Below are 18,550 nucleotides of genomic sequence, written 5' to 3'. Positions count from 1 at the left end.
ACACTTCTCACCCTTTCTCTCCCTGCTGAAGGAAAGGAAAAATAGAAGCTGGTGAATCCTCAGATGTTAGACATTCTAACATGACTTTGAACCTCACAGAGGTAGACAGGGTGCTGTTAGAAATGAGGTAGCTGAAATTAGGCCTGTGGCTGTAAACATTTTGGATCAATATGCAAAAGCCTAAACTAACACAATCAATTTCTGGGAGTGAACCCAACATATTGATATCATAAAGCCCCCTGGATGGTGCCAGTGTACAGCTTACTGCTGTTGAGCTAAAATTCAGAAATAGATGCAAGTCATTCAGGATCAGGAGCAATCCATTGGTCTGCTCCATTTCTACATGTGATGGGTAAGATTTGTTTGGCTCAATAGAAACAGTAGTATCTGTAGGAAAATGTTAGTTTGGGCAAAGTGGTGTTCATATGCTTCTGTAAATTGGGGAGTTAGGATAGCTGTGGAGAGCTGAATTGGTGAAGGAAGAATATATTTAGTCTCACACTTGCTTGGTGCTTCTCAGGCAAACAAAGCAGGTTTACTCTATTAAATATGTACTATTGGTCCACGGGCATAAAAGCAAATTAGACCAACCATTGAGACCATGCAGAAGATAATCCTACATGTTTTTAAATGCTTAGGTTGCTGTTGCTTTGAATTCCATGCCTTATCTCTTCTACAGAAACATGTCCCAAAACCCTTCGAGAGATGTCAACGTGTCAGAGAAAGTATGTCCTGGCACTTTCTTGTGTGTACTCAAACAAGCAGTATCCAAGCTGGGCGGTGGTGGCGCACGCCTTTAATCCCAGCACTTGGGAGGCAGAGGCAGGCGGATCTCTGTGAGTTCGAGGCCAGCCTGGTCTACAGAGAGAGAGATCCAGGAAAAGCGCAAAGCTCCACAGAGAAACCCTGTCTCGAAAAGCCAAAAAAAAAAAAAAAAAGTATCCAAAACCACTTTTGTATATTTTACTACGTTTTATACATTCACTGAACACATTTACATATTTAAATCATGCACACAAATTAATAAATGCCTCACTTGATTTCAGTTGAAGTTTTTGTTTCAGGTCTAAATGTACCGCACCATGAGTTCGCCATCAATCCAGTTGGCCCACCAGCTGTGACTGGATTGATCTGAATGCTCATGCTTCCTCAAAGGGCACCAGCAGTACAGAACCACAAGAGACTAACCCTCCAGCTTCCCCATGCTGTATGTCCTTAAACAAGGAGGAACATTCTTTTCACTTTTCAAACTTTCAAGTTGTAACTTACCATGTCACCAAACAATGATGCACTTTCATGCTAGATGTTATTGCTATCAGTTTTCCTATTTGGGCTACAAGAAATGGAATGGCTGGCATAATCCCAGCTTCCCCTAGAGGCTGTGGGCTTATGGATGCAGAGATCCACGGCTAGGCCCCGGGTGGAGCTCTAGGAGTCCAATTAGCTAGAAAGAGGAGGGTTTATATGAGTGAGAATTGTTGAGACCAAGGTTGGATAAAGCACAGTGACAAATAGCCAAAGGAATGAAAACACATGAACTATGAACCAAAGGCTGGGGGGCCCCCAACTGAATCAGGCCCTCTGAATAGGTAAGACAGCTGATTAGCTTGATCTGTTTGGGAGGCATCCAGGCAGTGGGACCGGGTCCTGTGCTCATTGCATGAGTTAGCTGTTTGAAACCTGGAGCTTATGCAGGGACGCTAGGCTCAGCCTGGGAGGAGGGGACTGGACCTGCCTGGACTGAGTCCACCAGGTTGATCTCAGTCCTGGGGGAGGCTTTGCCCTGGAGGAGGTGGAAATGGGGGGTGAGCTGGGGGGAAGGGGAGGGGGGCGGGACGGGGGAGAACAAGGGAATCCGTGGCTGATATGTAGAACTAAATTATATTGTAAAATAAAATAAAATTAAATTAAAAAAAAAAAGAGTAGACTCCAAGCATCTTGGAAGGTTCAGTCTAGCAATGAATGAGTTTGAAGCTGTAAGTTATGACCAGTTACATAAATCATGTGAATGTATTTGGAATATGTGAAAGAAATGTGTATAAATAATGGGTCTAATCAGACAATTATCTCTTTGAAAGTATATTTTTTTGTATTTGTTTTTTGTTTATTGTTTTTTTAAAGACAGGGTTTCTCTGTGTTACAGTCATGGCTGTCCTGGAACTCACACTTTTTAGATCTGGCTGGCCTTAAGCTCACAGAGACCCACCTGTCTCTGCCTCCCAAGTGCTGGAATTAAAGGCATGTGCCACTATGGTAGGATTGAAAAGTATAAATTTAACTTTATGGGTGTGTGTGTGTGAGTGTGTGTGTGAGTGTGTGTGTGCCTGAGTAAATGTTTGTGCATCACACATGTTCAGGAGCTCTCAGAAATCAGAAAAGGGAGTTGGAGCTCCTTGAACTGTAGTTACAGGTGGTTGTGAGCTGATATGTGAGTGCTAGGAACCAAACCTGCGTTCTTTAGGCAAAAACAGTAAGTGCTCAGTCACTGAGCCATTGTTCCTGCCTTACCATCCTCCTCCTCCTCATCATCATCCCCATTCTCTTTTGCCATCAGATTCAAATGTCTAGACATACTTGTCATCAAAACATGTGCACTACACATCTAGCTGCCTGAAGCCCTCTTCTTTTCTAAGCACAGAATTCCATTACTAGTTGCGTGAAATAGTGAGTGTTTCTGTTAACTGGCAAGAAATGTGTATAGTCTTTCAGGGCAAGGTTGTCAGCAATCTGTGGCTGATCATTATTACTACTGCACCCTGGCCCTTGCTGGGGTTTTTGGTGTCAGTTTCATTCACTTTGCAGAGTGAATCTTTTAAAGCTGTGACACCAACAGACAAACACTGGCTGCTTCCCTTTAATATTTTCAAGGACTGTAACATGCAAGCTTTGAAATGGTATTTGAAAAAAAAAATGAATATCCAATTGTGTTATCTTTTGTTTTGTCATAGATAAAAGTGCTTTTAGAAATTGTTTGTCCTTGATGTGGTTACCATTTATCTGTTCCTAGATATAAGCTAATATGTGCTTATTTCAAATAATATATCAAGTGCCTATAATAGGAGTGTATTGAATCCTTTCAAGGCAGCACAGAAGAGATATTTATGCATGATTATTCTCAACGAGTCTATAACTGCCACCCACAAGCTTACTCCCATGCAGAGCATAGGTTCCTTCCACAGCTTCAGACGCCCACGCTCCACAAAAACACTTTCCTGCTTGTCATTCACTCTTTACAATTAAATAAAGTAAAAGCTAACAGTATGAAAGCGGCTGGCCACACTGCTCCTCCTGTAGCATAGCTTTCTAAAGATAGTTTAAACTAGAAACCGAGTCAGGACATCTTTTCCCCTCGGGAGATCTTTAAAGTTTGTTTATCCAAGCAACGTTTTGGTGGGTCTGTTTGCTAGAAACCAAAAGTAACTTTCAGGGTCCCCAAATACCAAGTGTCCTATGAAGGCAATAAAATATTGGCTTTGCTAGGTTAGTCTTCAGCATGTTTAGATAAAGGGTGCCTTGGGCACCTAATCGTACATAGATAGTAGCCTAAAGTACTAGGAAACAGAAGTACACACAAACTTGTGGCATAACCAGAATTGTCTTCACTGAGAAGAAGTAGCCAAAGACGTCATTTTGTTCATTGCCAAACAACCTCGTAATTCAGGCTCAACACTCACAGTTGGAGTTCCTGATAACAGTGTACACATGCTAAACACAGCACCTGAGCCATTTCCCACTTGTAAGAGTCCCATTGGCTGGAACTTGCCTTTGGCTGCTTCCTGGCCTGCTGACTTGTCTTTGGCCTCCATTGGTAGCAAGGCAAAATTATGCCCCTCCCCCAGCCTGGTGGACCTGGACTGCCTGTGGATGCAGCAACAATTCTGACAGAATCAGATCAAAAAATAGTGATTCATTATTTAAGGAAGTCTTGTTCTTCCCAGGACAATATTGTGTTCCTGCACAATAAAGAAGAATAGGATTCAGACAATCTCTTTAATTTGCAGTTTTCAGTGGATGTTATATACCTCTACTCCATGAAATTATGACCAGAAATGACTTCATGATTGGGCCTTTAATAAATTATGGTTATTGTTGTTATTTTAAGTGGAAATTGATTATAAATTTTAAAATAGAAAGCATTTTTTAAAAAAATAGTGCCTATTAAGTTTCACATCTGCTCAGAATGTGAGGACTCAAATCAAACACAGAGGTTAAGAATCATGCAACTATGGATTGTAAAAGAGTCCAATCATAGGGATAGAGGTTAGTTAAGGTTTTTAAACAGATCAGTAGACTGTAACTTTAACAGACCCCAAAACATTTTCTTGAATGAGCAATAATTGAGAAATATCACTTTTTTGTCCTACCTCCCAACACCACCAGCTCGAACCAGGGCCTTGAGCTGGGTAGAGGAAGCATTGCATTGCTCTTAGTTGTCCAGTGCATACCTTTGTTTTATCCAACATTCCTGACCTACCTTACAAGCAAAAATATAAGACAAGTCAAACTAAATCAAGCAAACCTACCAATTTCCAGAAGACAGACAGTTGTATGGGAACAACTTCCTTTGGGGTTCTAAAGGGCATATCATATGTCCTTTGTTTATTTATATACACTCAGGGAATTTGGTCCATGAAAAAAATTCAATCACCTTTTGGTATCTTTTAAGTAACATGAATCTAGCAGTTGCCCAGAACTCTGAGAGAGAAATAGTGGTTGTGCTGCTGAGGACCCATTTGTACCAAATGCTTGTGCCACAGGAATGAAGGATTCATGCCAGGAATAATTCATCTTTGAAAGGTATTCTTCTCTAACATGGTGGGTTTCTAATGAGAGGGAGTAGCAAAGCCAATAAGGCAGTTGATAAGGCTCTTGGCTTTTGGAAAGATGTCCTTCACAGATACTGCTCACCAGCTCCGAGTCAACTTGTTAGGCCTTAAAGCATGTGTTCCTCCTACATCCTCTTCCTAGAATCTAGTTCATCTCTTCACATGTATGCTACTCTTATTATTCAACTGATTTATCTTCAAATCAACATCTAAATGCATATGCATTTATTATGCACAATACAATTTCTTGAAATTAGACATTTCAGAATTGTAACATCTAGCTTGTTAACAGATGTATGACTTTATGTAGTTGCCATTTGTGCATGCGTGTGTGTGTGTGTGTGTGTGTGTGTGTGTGTGTGTGTGATGCGTACATTTAATATCAGTTATCTTAGTAATGAAGTACGAGTACTGCCTCACTCTGTTTAGAATAGCTATTGTCAAAAAGACAAAACATAACCATTGTTGTTAAGAGTGTGGAGAAAAAGGAATCCTTTACACTGCCAGTAAGGCTGTGAATTGGCGTATGCACAGTATGAAGGTGCCACACAAAATTGAAAAAGAACCTTATATATGTTCTAGCACCACACTATTTCCTGTACATCAAAGAAAGCAAAACAATATTTTGAAGAAATATAACACTGTTATGTTCATTGCTGCACAATTCAAAATAGTCCTTATAAAATCAACCTGAGCACTTGTCAATGGATGCAAGGATGAAGAAAGGGCATACCTTTCCAGTTGCAGAAAATCCAAACTCTTATGCTTCTGGATTATTCTGCCCTAGCCAGGAAGAAGCCTAAGTATCGTCATGTTCTCTCATACACAGTATAGATATTTATGGGTTGATTCCCCCATACGCATGTACTTGGGACCACATGGCATGTACTAAGCAAAAATGTGACAATACAGTGAGTCCCCACACCCAGCTAGTTTGATGGTAGGACGGAATGCCTTGATAATTAGCTAGAAAGCTCTTCATATCTCTGTAGAACCAGTATACCAAACGTTTTGTTCTGTTTTATTTTTTTTCTTTGAAGGGTGGCAGGAGTATTCAAGGCTGAGTTTATAAACTTACAGTGTACGTGTCTGTCTCCCTAAGGGAAGTGATGAGTGGGACTCCCTGGTCCAACTAAGGTCATCCCTCAAGCCCATACTTTGTCCTAGACCAGGAGTAGATTTTATTGTCACGTTTTGACTCAGACCAGGAGTAGAAGGATTCATATGTCATGCCACTAACTTTCTGAGTATGAGAGAAGGATATTTTTGGTGTTGTGCACGTGTGCGTGTGGTTACGCGTGTCTATAAGTGTACATGTCCCTGTGATGTGGATGCACGAATGGGTCTAGTCCCATGTGCATGTGTGTGGAGGCCAGAGATGCACCTCAGAGTCCTTCTTCGGGCACCATCCACTATTTTTTGGTTTTTGCACAGGGTCTATTACTGACCTGGAATTTGCCAAGTAGACTAGCCTAGCTGTCCACTGAGGCCCCCGCAGTCCTCATGTTTCCAACAGCCCAGTGCTGGGATTATGGCTGTGAGCTGCTATACCTGGCTCTGGGGCTCCAACTCACATCTTAGTGCTTACACAGCAAGCACTTTACCAACTAAGGCAGCTCCCCAGCCTGGGCATTTGTTCTTGTTGTCCCTCACTAACTGACATTGAGGCTGTTAAATCAACTAAAAACATACTTTTCAATAGTCTCTCAGCAGTTCACACCCCTCAATCCTTAGTTCAGTCCAACTGATGACTTAAAAGTGAATGTTGAGATTGTTTACATCTCTTGGGATAATTGTAACAATCAGAGGAAATTTATAACCAATACTTAAGAAGTAGCATGCTAGTACTTCTAGGACTCAACAGTCACTGATGCATTGGAAAGGATAAATGAGGGGACCTCAGAGAGGTTGTCTCTTGGGGCTGGAAAATAACTGTTTCTACTTCATATGCATATAGAAATTAAAGTTCATGATGACCATCACTATTGTAGAATATTATTTTAAGATGTGTTACATTTGTTTATGCTGTGGAACATTTGTTTAATGATGCAAAGATGTGTTGCATTCTTTTATGTAGCATTTGTTTAATTCTGTGAAGCTGTGTTACTTTGCCTGTCTAAAGTACCTGATAGTCTAAAAAAAGAACTGAACAGTCAATAATAAGGCAGCAGGAAGGATAGGCAGGGCTGGCAGGTAGAGAGAATAAATAACAAGAGAAATTTGGGAGGAGCAAGAAGAAAGATCAAGGAAAGAAAGAGAAGAAGGATGAGGATACCAGGGACCAGCCACCCGACAACACAGTCAGCTATAGAGTAAGAGTGAAAGTAAGATTTACAGAAGTAAGAAAAGGAAAAAGCCCAGAAGCAAAAGGTAGATGGGATACTTTAAAGTTAAGAAAAGCTGGCAAGAAACAAGCCAAGCTAAGCCCAGGCATTTATAATTAAGAATAAGTCTTCATGTGTGATTTATTTGGGAGCTGGATGGTAGGCCCCCCAAAAGAGAAAAAAAATGAACAAAAGCACACCACAAGTCATCAGTGTACATATTTTCAAATGGATAGGGTGATAGCCAATTATTCTGTAACAATTTCTTTTTAAAAATCTTATGCTAACAAATTTAAATAATTTTTGAACCCTTTTAACTTTTATCAAACTTGACCTATTACAGAAATTAAAGGGCAAAAATGTGTAGTTAACCTCTGAAGGCTAGCCTGTCTTATCTGCAATTCATCTAGTACAATAATTTATCTCCAAGGAAACTTCTGACCTGTGTTGTAATTGCTACTTCTTCTCACACCCAAGTATTTCCTGGCCTGTGTTAATCAGAGATAATGGATCTTTCAGTGCATTCCTGCCCCCAATTCACACATGTGCACATCATTGCAAATGTTTGCTCTTTGTCTCTTGGCCCCCAATCTATAAGACTCAACCCTTTCTGAGTACCAGTTCAAGAGATTTCTCTCTCATGACACACTATCACCTAGACTCCATTCTGCTTTCTGATATGTCAAGTTCAGTCATGCCCTGGACCTGGCAATGCCCCTTCTTTCACCTTGTTATTGCCTTACATATCATCTTTTTAAAGAGGAGATCTCAAGAGCCCAGCCAGGGCAAAAGCCCTTCCCCGCTGTCTTTGTTATTTAACTCTGCTGAGCAGATTGGGCATAGCATTGTCCTAAGGACCCTTTGGAAAGTGCTGTACTTAACTGATTTATCCAGTGCTTCGCCCTTCCAGACTGTGGACTCCTTGAGTGTGGAAACTTGATCTAAGTTATTACTGCTTCCCTGGCTCTAGAACCATGCCCAAAGCACAGGGTTTGGTACGTAAATGAACAGAGAGGTACACTTCAAAATGAAAAGCAAAGTTTCTCACACGAGTTAAAATCTTCACATAATGCAATTAGTGTCACCTAACAACTCTTGAGGTGGGAATACAGTATGGAAAAATGGCTCCATATGGCTCCCTATTGAAGTCACAGAGTATTAGGATTGCTTCTTACTTCTTTGAATTTTCTCTGAAACTTCCTGATCTTGTCTTATCCAAACATCTTATGTAAATGCAAGACTTTTCTTCATCTAATTAAACAATGCCAGGAATTCCCCTTTAAATAATTGTTTTATTTGTTGAGCTTATAATATAATTATATCATTTAGAGTGTCGGGCTCCAGAGAGCCTTCAGTGTGTCACTGCTGCGCTCTGTATGCAGTGCTCAACTACTTAGGACGTCAGTCTCTAAGTCGGAGCTGCAAATGTGAGCTCCTGCATCCACACTAGAAGTTGGCCTGCGTTCCGTATCCAAAACTAAGCAGAGGCAGTATCATAACACACCACGTGTCCAGCTTGGAGATCAATATGCCAGGATCAAGTTTTGTGACTTTATCCACCAATCCACTCTCTGAATTTATTTTTCTTTCTTAAGAAAAAAATGTGAACAATAGCTCTGATTTTACAGAATTGTTGAGGACATGAAGTTAATAATATGAAGCACCTGACAAATGATGGCACACAAAAAAAAATGCCCAGCACTTCATCATCATCATCTTCATCATCATCACATCGTCATTTGGGGCCTGACAATCTCAAGAGAAGAGGCAGATTCTTACATCTTTCTATACTACATTTTGAATACACAAGAAAGTCAGTTTCCCTAGAGTAGCTTTGTGATCAACTTCAAAATCAAAACTAGATACAGGAAGTATTACAAAACAACGTGCTTAGTCAGGAAAGCGTTCTGACAGAGATAGGCTTATGGACACCCATGACTTCTAACTGTCAAAGAAAAGCATCACATGGATTTCTTGGTGGCAGGGTGGGGATTAAGTTGAAGGCAGTGGAGAAAGCAACACAGAGTATTACCCTGCCATACAGGATTCTGAAATGGTGGCAGGCACTGTGAACTTGTTTGTTTTTAGCTCAGTGGAAAAAAGCCAACACAGGAAGAGAGAGAGAGAGAGAGGAAAAAAAACTGAACGTCTTGGTCTATTTACTGTCTCCTGGGACCACAGTTTAGTTTCAGTTCCCTTGACTCAACAAGAACAGTTTCTCCACCTGACAACTGCATGCGAGCTTTGAGCACAGCCATAACCAAGACCTCCCCCAGGCCACCTTGGGACACAGCTATTTCTGTCTTGTGTGTTTGATTTGTATATGCAGCTCAAAAATGGTGAAATGTTGGACTTAGTCATCTTTTATCTATGGAGCATGGATTATGTGCTGTGCAATTTACTAGAGACTGGGGGAAGGAAGGGAGGGAAGGAAGAAGGAAGGAAGGAAGGAGGATGGATCCCAGTGGCATGCATACACTGCAACCATATTTCCAGCAGTTGGGAGGCTGGGGTAGGAGAATCATGTCCTAGGCCAATCTGAGCTACATATTGAGGCCCTGTCTCAAGCAAACAACAAAAATAAAAAGTAGTAGAACAAAAAGGTAGAGAGCTGTTAGGCAGTCTACTGCAATTAACCAGGTAGCTGGTAATGAGAGACAATGCCTAGGGGGATGTCTGAGCTGAGATGTGAATAAGCTATTGTGTCACAGCTTATGGGAAGAACATGCTAGAGAAAGAAGAATGAGTATGTGAAAGAATCTTTGGTCAGTAATTAGCTGGGAACATGCTGTGGTTAAAAAATGAACAGTAGGGCCAGGAAATACTCAGAGCAAGCTATGAGGAAGGGCAGGTAGGTAGAGGTCAAGGCACGGCCTTATCTAGGATTTCAGATTTTTTTCCTAATGAGAAAGGAAACCATTTAGAGAATTCTGACCAGAGAGTAGTGTGGTTTAATTTTCAGGCTGTGCTGGCAGGCACACAAGAGTGGAAAGAGTTTCTTAGGGGACTAGGAGAGCAAAGGCCACATTGTATTATACTGTCCACAGGGTGTGGAAGGAGAGCCCACCCAGACTTGCTTTGGACCTAGTTCATAGTCTTGTTGGTAAGTAGAGAACAGATGAAGATAAGGATGTTAATCAACTGAGTAACTGGGATGGGGTGCTGATTAGTGACAATTACTCTGGCTGGGGCAGAGAGAAGGTTGGGAAGGGAAAGGTTCCATCCGGGAGGATATTAAAATTATGATTTCTGTTAATATCTGAGTGAACAAGTTAATAGTCATTTTGCCATATGAGTCCAGACATTGGAAGACAGTTCAGGAATGTATTTTTCCTATTATTTAAAATTAATAGAAAGTTAAAGAAAAAGAAATGAGCATGTACACAAAACCTGGGTCAATGAGCTTGGAACATTGAGATTCAAGGAGGATATTGGAAGAGAAAACACAAGTGACTTCAGATTGTAGTCAGTAAGTAGATAAATGGAAGTTGAAAATGAATCTTTGTCTTCCTAACACACACATTAGGTTATGTTTATAGTTATAAGTTCATGAGTAGATGATGGGGAAGTCTTAGTAAAGGGATGTTCTAGTGTTACATACAAGATGACAGATTATTGAGTGTACATAGGATGTACAGATTTATGATTTCTACATTTTTTCCTTACAGAATGGTTTCTGTAAATGTGATTCCATGTGTACATTCAACATTAAAAAAAAAACTGTGGCATGATAAACCTATATATTTTTCCATTATGGTTACTCACTACAGATAATCACTTTATTTTCTGGAGTTTTCTTTTTTGCAATATCAAAATAATTTGAGCTAATATAAAATATAAATTTATCAAAATTGAAATAAAAAAATAAAGCCTAACAAATAACTCAAGCAGGTGTTGCTGAATTCTATCCACAACATTTAAGTCAGAGTATGATGAGTTAGTAGTAGAACTGGCTGTGGCAAGTTATTCAGTACAGTTAACAAATCAATGAAAGAAAAAATGAAATCAAACAAAAAATAATGTAAATGTTTTAAAAATACTCAAAATGGAATTGAATGGCAACAAACTTAATTAATAGTATAGTCACCCTGATTGGGAAGGAAGCAGGAACTGGAAGGAAGCTCTGAGCCAAGGAAATTGTACACAATTATTTGGTGATATTTGGGAGGACTGCAAACCAGTACACAGAATATCTGAAAGTAGAAATTCTGAAATGATTCTACCTATACTGTATAGAACTGGGTCAATGCATAAGCTGCCAAGGTTATCAGGCCACAGGGATCGCTCCATGGAAGAATAAACATACATACAAAGGAGAGGATAAGAAAGAGTCCCTAGGAAGATGGATTTACCTAATGACTCAGGATGAGCTCAGATTACCCAAAATATATAGGAGTGGATGTGAAAATTTTCACATATGTATGTTGATGTATGCATCTATACTTACATGTTTGTGTTTGCGTACATGCATATACATTACTATATTCTGCAGAAAGGGTCACAAAACAAAAACATTCAAGTGTCAAGGACCATGTCTTGTAGTGCCACCAACCAAAGAAATGGTGAATGATTCTAGCAATCCAACTGGATGGAAGTTGTAGCAGCTTTGGTTAACTTTTCATGCTAAAAGTAAGAAAAATCTCACTAATCTGGTAGATGAATGCCATAAGGACCTAGAAACCAGAATGAATGAAGTTCTGATGCTCAAATGTGTACAATTTGACAGCAAATAATTTAGGCAATAAAGAATTACAAGTCATGGAAAAAGCTGGAAGTTCCTTGAGCCCATACCAGCAACATAGATCAAAACATAAATGAACAAATGTTGAAGTTTCTTTGGCCTACGGTAGCTTGAAAACGTCAGGTAAACATGGAGGAAGCACCACAGTTGGAAGATAGTGTCTTTGCAAGATTAGGACTTGTTAAACTTCACAATAAAGATTGCATTAGAAAAGAATATCAGTAAATATGTTCAGGGGAACGTTGTCACTATATAGTGGGGAAATGCAGGCATTACCTCGGGAGGCAGTAATTTGACATTGTCTGTGCTGGACAAGAGAGCATCTGTGACTGTCCACGTGTTAGCACGAGGGAAAACCCACACCTCTGCAAGACTCCAGCAGAAATGTATAGCCACCCCAAACAGAAAGTGGTGTCAGAAAACATATGACCACCCCCACCCCAAACAGGAGGCAACATCAGAAAAACACTGCACAGAAACATGCTAGCGAAATGAAGATTATTTGGATAACAGTTATATACTGTTATAAAAATCTATAAGAAGAGATTTTGAATACTTTCCTCATAAGGAAATAATACATATTTGAGATAGATATGTTTACCCTGATTTGAAGATTACACGATCTGTTCTTGTACCAACACGTTACATGTAAGACATTTCTTAGATATGTACTGTTTCTGTTTTATACATCAGTTAAATATCCTTGTTTTACAAAAATTTTAAAAGGTGAAGAAAAAGTGTTGGTGAAAGATAATGTCATTTAAATTATTTAGTTTTACCAGAGATAATGATATGCATATTTTCCAAACCAAAAAGAGCAAGGAGGCAAAGCATTCAACATGATGACTGTTAGTCGCAATGTCTAGTATCTGTGAAAACTGCCAAGAAAGTAATATTGAGTGTTTTAACAATAAAATAAAACAAAATAAAATAAATGTGGAGTAATGTATATGCTAATTATATAGAATTACCCATTACTAATATATGCATGCTTCAAAACAATATGTTGTGCATAATAAATACATGCAATTTTATTTGCCAATTAAAAAATAAAAAGAGAAGTAACAATTAAATGTGACTATCAACTCTAGATTGAATTGGTCACCGGAAGGAATAATATTATAAAACAACAAAACTGAAATAGGGACAGAGATTGGATAAAAGTAGACTGTGGTTGCAGATTTACGAAGCAAACATTGTATATATGTGCTAAGAGAGACTACACTTAGGATTGCACACAGAAGTAAAGAGTCTTGTGCTCAGTCAGAACAAAGAGAATAGCTACAGAAAGAAACATGCATTATGAGACAAAGAAGTGTAAGATGCACAGATACCCATTAAACTATTTTATGACATTTGGGGCTTGAAATTATTTTTATTTTCTGTTTTCAAGGCAAGCTCTTACTTTGTATCCAAATGTGGCCCCAAACTCATAGCCTAGGCAGCCTCAAAAATTATAGTAATCCTGTTGCTTCCACCTCCCCTGTGCTGGGATTAGAGGTGTGAATCACTATACTCAAACTACAACTTTGAAAATAAGTTAAAGTTAAAAAAATAAGCAAAAGTTGCTGGGGAGTATTTGAAACAGGTAAACTCTCTTTGCTTGGCAGCCTTATCATCGTGAAGAGTGCTTTTGTTGCTTTTCTCATTCAGATCTGTCTGCCATGAAAGAAAAGATGAAATAACTTGCTTAAAATTATTTCCTTGTGAAAACACCAATGAAGTGGATTAAGGTGTACTCACGAGCTTCCACAATATTTATCCAGAATGACAACAAGCTGTAATGATGTTTGCAGAGACCACATGACTGCACTTGTTCCCAAAGTGAAAGGAATTTCGAGGATGTGGTAACAACAGAATAAAGCAAAAATAAAGACTCACAATGAACTACCTGTAAATGATATGTTAACGCAGAAGAAACCAGTTCCCATCCAGGTACCCACAGCAAAAGGCTAACTTTATTCTCATTAACTTATGGCAGTTCTGAAATTATTAATTCTAATGACATTTCCCCTTAAATTTTCATTTAAAAATAAAAAATATTTTTTTCAATAATATTAAAGGACAAGGTATAGCAAATAAAAAATTACAAGCTGTTTTCAGTTTTTGTTTACAATGATGAAAATAAAACTGGAAGGAAAATGGACAATATTAAATCTAAGAACCAAATTTTAGTTCAGGTAACATATTAAGAGCAAAAAAAAAAAACCAACTACAGCATAAATGTCAGGCAAGTGAAGGAAATGTAACAGTCATTCCTAAAAGAAAATTTACATCTTTAAAACGTAAAATCCAAGAAATCATACTTCTAACTTTTTTCTTATAGCACAGATCTGTAAATTAGACTGTATGTCATTGAATCTATAAAGATGGATCTATCCAGTAACAAAATGGGCTTGTTTGTATCTTTTATTTTTACACAAATAATTTCATAAATTGATATGCACATTCTTTGAATGCATTTATTCATACTGTACATTTTTGTACATATAGTAATTTTATCATTTATTCAGAACATGTTTATATATATAGAAAATATAAATATGTTTTGTCACTTACTTGTAAGTTACATTAATAACTCATAAGAAGCAGGCACTCTCTTGCATGGTGGGCAATTTTGGGATGGTCAGTGTGTGAAAGAAACACCTACTCACTCTGAGCTTCTCAGTATCAACCCTGCCTGGGCTTCTTCAATCATCTCACATATCCCTGAAGTATCTCCCATATATTCCAGAGCCAACTAGGTCTTGTCAAGATATGGTTTACAGCAGCTCGGCAGTTTCAACAACCATTCATATCTCAAACAATTGCATCACATGAGTGAAATATAATGAAGCATCAATATTTATCTTTGTTAAAAGCCAAAATCTGTTTTCAGAAATGTGTTACTTACAATATTCTTTCTAATTCCACCAAAAGCATTTTGACTTGGGGACAGACTCTAAATGCTCTGCTTTAGCGAGTCTCTGAGAAAAAGAAACACAATGCTAATATTGTCCAAAATGTCCCTTCAACATTCGAATGTCTCCTGGAAACAATCAGTCAAGCACTCATGTTTCCTGTCTGTAAATAGATTGTTTTCAAAGAAGAAATTCTAAACTCATTTTCCACAATCTAGAAGCAAGCTGCTAACTCAGACTTAGAATAATTCACATCAACAACAAATCTGTCCTGCCAACAAGACAGCATGTTCTCTACGGCCTTTATTGCCTTGAGTTACAGTGGTGATCAACTTTCTCCGTAATTTCCTTACGGTTCTTATCCAACATGCACTGTAATGTCACATAATGTATAGCATACTCACAATACTTAGTAGTTCATGATATCAAAATATCTTATAGTTAAATGTACAGATATTCGAAAATACGGGTATTGATAAAATAGACGTTAGAAGTAGTATTGTTGAGTTAACATAACCAAGTTCGGATAGAAGTATTAGTGAGTTAGTATGTGATACTTAGAGATGAGGAGGCACAATGTTATGGGATTCTAAACTACCAACTTACGTAAGTTCTCGATAAAATGTCCAACTGTCATTATCAATTACTTCCCTGAATTTACAATGCTAAACATTTGTTTCCTGACTCCATTGTAAAAAAAAAAAAAAATGACTATGGTCAGAGTCCAGTGTGTGAAAATAGTTTTAAACAGTCAGGAGGTACCAGCGACTGCAACAGAACCAGGAAGACATCATTGCTCAGAAATACAGCAAAAACAAGATCCAGCAAGAAATGAGATAGTGGGGGTTTTCATTACTGGAGGCCATGATTGTCTGCTTTAAAAGTAAAATTAAATGTGCTCTCCGATGGGCAAGTCTAGATGTTTGTTTTAGAAAATCTCAAACAGTGGGTGTGTAATGTATCTCATTTTCTTCTATTAAGTCTTGCGAGTTTTCACAGGCAAACTATGCAAACCTCAAGTGTGTAACTGAACAGCGCTCGTGAGCGCCATTGTCCTCCCTAAACCGTGGTTGTTCACTTCAGTGTGGTATAATGTTTTTAGCAAACTTAAAAAAAACCAAGACGTAAGAAAAGGCAGCTTGCTTTTATGCGTTGTTATAGATTTAACTTGGACAAGAAGCTTCTGACACTGGCATGAATGGGAAAGGGCTTCTTCAAGACATAGACAGTTTTAGGATTTGCCGCATAAACCTATGTAGTTTAGTTTACAGTTACTAATATGAATGATCTTTGTTCTAGTTTTTTTTTACTATATTAAGTATAATAAACACAAAGTGCTCTTATCAGAAAACTTAGATTTACCTATTTAGACTTTAAACTCATGCACTAGATTTACATTTCAAGTCATTTTTCAAAATTTAAGTGTCATAATTTAATAATATGAAAAAATCCCAAATACTAAATGTTAAATAACATCATTTTTATGGTGGGTAAAAAGAAATGGACTTTTTAAGAAAAATGTTCAATAAATGAAACATAAAAAGAATAAGAGACTGTGAGAAGATTTATGAATGATAGGAATCAACTGGAGGGAGGAAAAATAAACATTCAAACTTATTACTAATCTAAAAGTTTATCCAGCAGTTAGCTGTGTGTTTGTGTGCACAGTTTAACCTATAAATAAGGAAGGTAGTTTTTTATTTAGTAGCTTAAATAACTTTCAGAACAAAGAGAACTTTAATTTTTTACAGCTTAGTAAAACCCTATATGTGAGCAAAAAACTTAGTAAATTGATTAAACTTTCTTCATTTAAAATTTTTACTCTCACAGTTAGCAAGAAGCCTGCCACGGCCATACAGTTTGTAAGAAAAAAAAATAAATAAAAAAAATAAATAAATAAATAATTTTTTTTTTTTACTCTTTACGTGAGAGGAGTACCAGGCTTACTCAGGCTAGTTCGTAATCTGACCAGCATTCATACCGTTATATCATTGGCATAGAAACAGAAATCCAAATAATAAAAGGAAACGCAGCAAGTACCAGGTTCTTCTTACCTCTGGGCCTTGTTTATAGTCGCCGGTCTATCTGCCCCATTCGTGTTTGACGAGCAGCACCTCAGAGAGCTTTGCTCTCTGCCAGACTCTCTTCAAAAGTGCCAAGAGCATAGAGCTTTTGCTCTGCAAAAGGATAGTGCACAAAAAAGAGGAAGTTGCAAAATACCAGTCATTATGCATTATAAATTCTACAAAGCAGAGAAATTATTCACGAGGCCCTTCTAATCATGGAGAGTGAACTATAATTTGTGCATCTGTTCATATATAATTAATGCATACACATATTTACTTAAACAAATTTAGAGAAGTCTAGTTATTGAAGTCTATACTCTGTCAAGTAGTGCTCACTTGTGTAAGAAAATAGCTCCTTGTGGCTAAATAATACTTACAGAAAAACGAAACCAGAAGAAAAAAATGCTGTTCTGTGTAAGAGATGGTGGGATTGGCACATGGCACATAGGCTTGCTTTTAAAGATCTAATTAATTTAAAGTCATTGCAGTATGATCCACGTGCACATCACACTACAGGAGAAAGAGGGGTGGGGGGAGGGAGAGGAAGAGGAACAGGGAGAGAGAAAGAGACCATGTTAGCTAGCACATTTTCCCAGAATTGGGGTAGTGGTTCTTTACCTGTAAGTCTTAAACTTCCTTTCTCATGGCAGTGGTCTGTTACATGTAGATAAAGCACTGCAAAAATGAAACTGTTACTTATCCACAATCTCTCACAACTTCAGCCACAAGAGTGAAAAACAGGCACAGATCTTGTATCGATGAACATGTAGGTGGTTAAGTCTCTTACCAGTTAGGAGAGTAAATTGAATATCTGAAGGAGGATGGCTGAAAAAATAGTCATATGTTTACAAATATTAGGAAGGGCTGGTTAATCAATGCAGAAACTGTAGACAACTGCTATAAAAGTCTCTCTATGCAGACGGCCGTGCATATTTCATATATAGAAACATAGATGCACATTTCCCTCAGGTCCAGTCCTCAGGCCCAGATAGTAAAAGCCAATGGGTAGCCAACCAGTAGCACTTCCTCCCACCTTCACTAGCTTATTGGGGGAAGAGAAGGAGGTGGATTGCAAGAACAACACAGGAATTATGCAAAGCTTCACACACTGCAAGAACCACTTTCTGGACTTTGGAAACCACCATTCTGAGGGCACCACATTAAGCCTTTTTTGTTTGTTTCTGTTTTAAAAATAATTTCTTTTCTTTGTGGATTATAATGTAATTGCATCATTTCCCCCTTATGTTTCTTCCCTCCAAAACCTCCCATATCCCCTTTCTCACTCTTTATCAAGTCCATAGTCTCTTTTTTGTTAATTGTTATATGCCTATATATATTTACTAATGTATATTCATAAATACTTAGGTGTTACCTGCATAATATTACTTGTATGTTTTTGGGGACAATCAATTGGTATTAGATAACCAATGGATGTATTCTTCCCTGGGGATGACAATTTCTCTAGCTGACAGTAATCCTTAGTTCCCTGTAGTTCTTTGTGTAGGGTTGCAATGGCTAAATGTACTCTATAACCCTGTACCTATGGCCCAGAGATCCCTGTAGAAGAGGGCAGAAAGATTGTAAGAGCCAGAGGATCAGGGAGTTTCCTGGGAGACCATGTCTCCTAGAAATGTCAGAAGCCACACTCATGAAGTCTCACCAACCCGACTGCCAAAACTTGAGTAGAACAAAG

The 18,550-nt window shown here is 38.3% G+C and overlaps 1 protein-coding gene across 6 annotated transcripts in view; it reads right to left on the bottom strand.

The window, feature by feature from the left end:
- Mbnl1 (muscleblind like splicing regulator 1) overlaps positions 1-16,963 on the bottom strand; it is a 174,814-nt gene extending 157,851 nt beyond the window's left edge. The window contains exon 1 of one of the 6 annotated variants that reach the window (XM_042279090.2): positions 16,846-16,963. The gene's annotated coding sequence lies outside the window, so the exon portion shown is untranslated. The remainder of the gene's footprint in view (positions 1-16,845) is intronic. The other 5 variants (XM_076574177.1, XM_076574179.1, XM_076574149.1 and 2 more) reach the window with 5 other exon arrangements.
- Positions 16,964-18,550: the final 1,587 nt, after the last annotated feature.

This window comes from Peromyscus maniculatus, chromosome 6, assembly GCF_049852395.1.
Source record: "Peromyscus maniculatus bairdii isolate BWxNUB_F1_BW_parent chromosome 6, HU_Pman_BW_mat_3.1, whole genome shotgun sequence".
NCBI classification, from domain to species: Eukaryota; Metazoa; Chordata; class Mammalia; order Rodentia; family Cricetidae; genus Peromyscus; species Peromyscus maniculatus.
The sequence above is the reverse complement of the archived record's forward strand: the minus strand, read 5'-3'. Positions and strand labels throughout refer to the sequence as shown.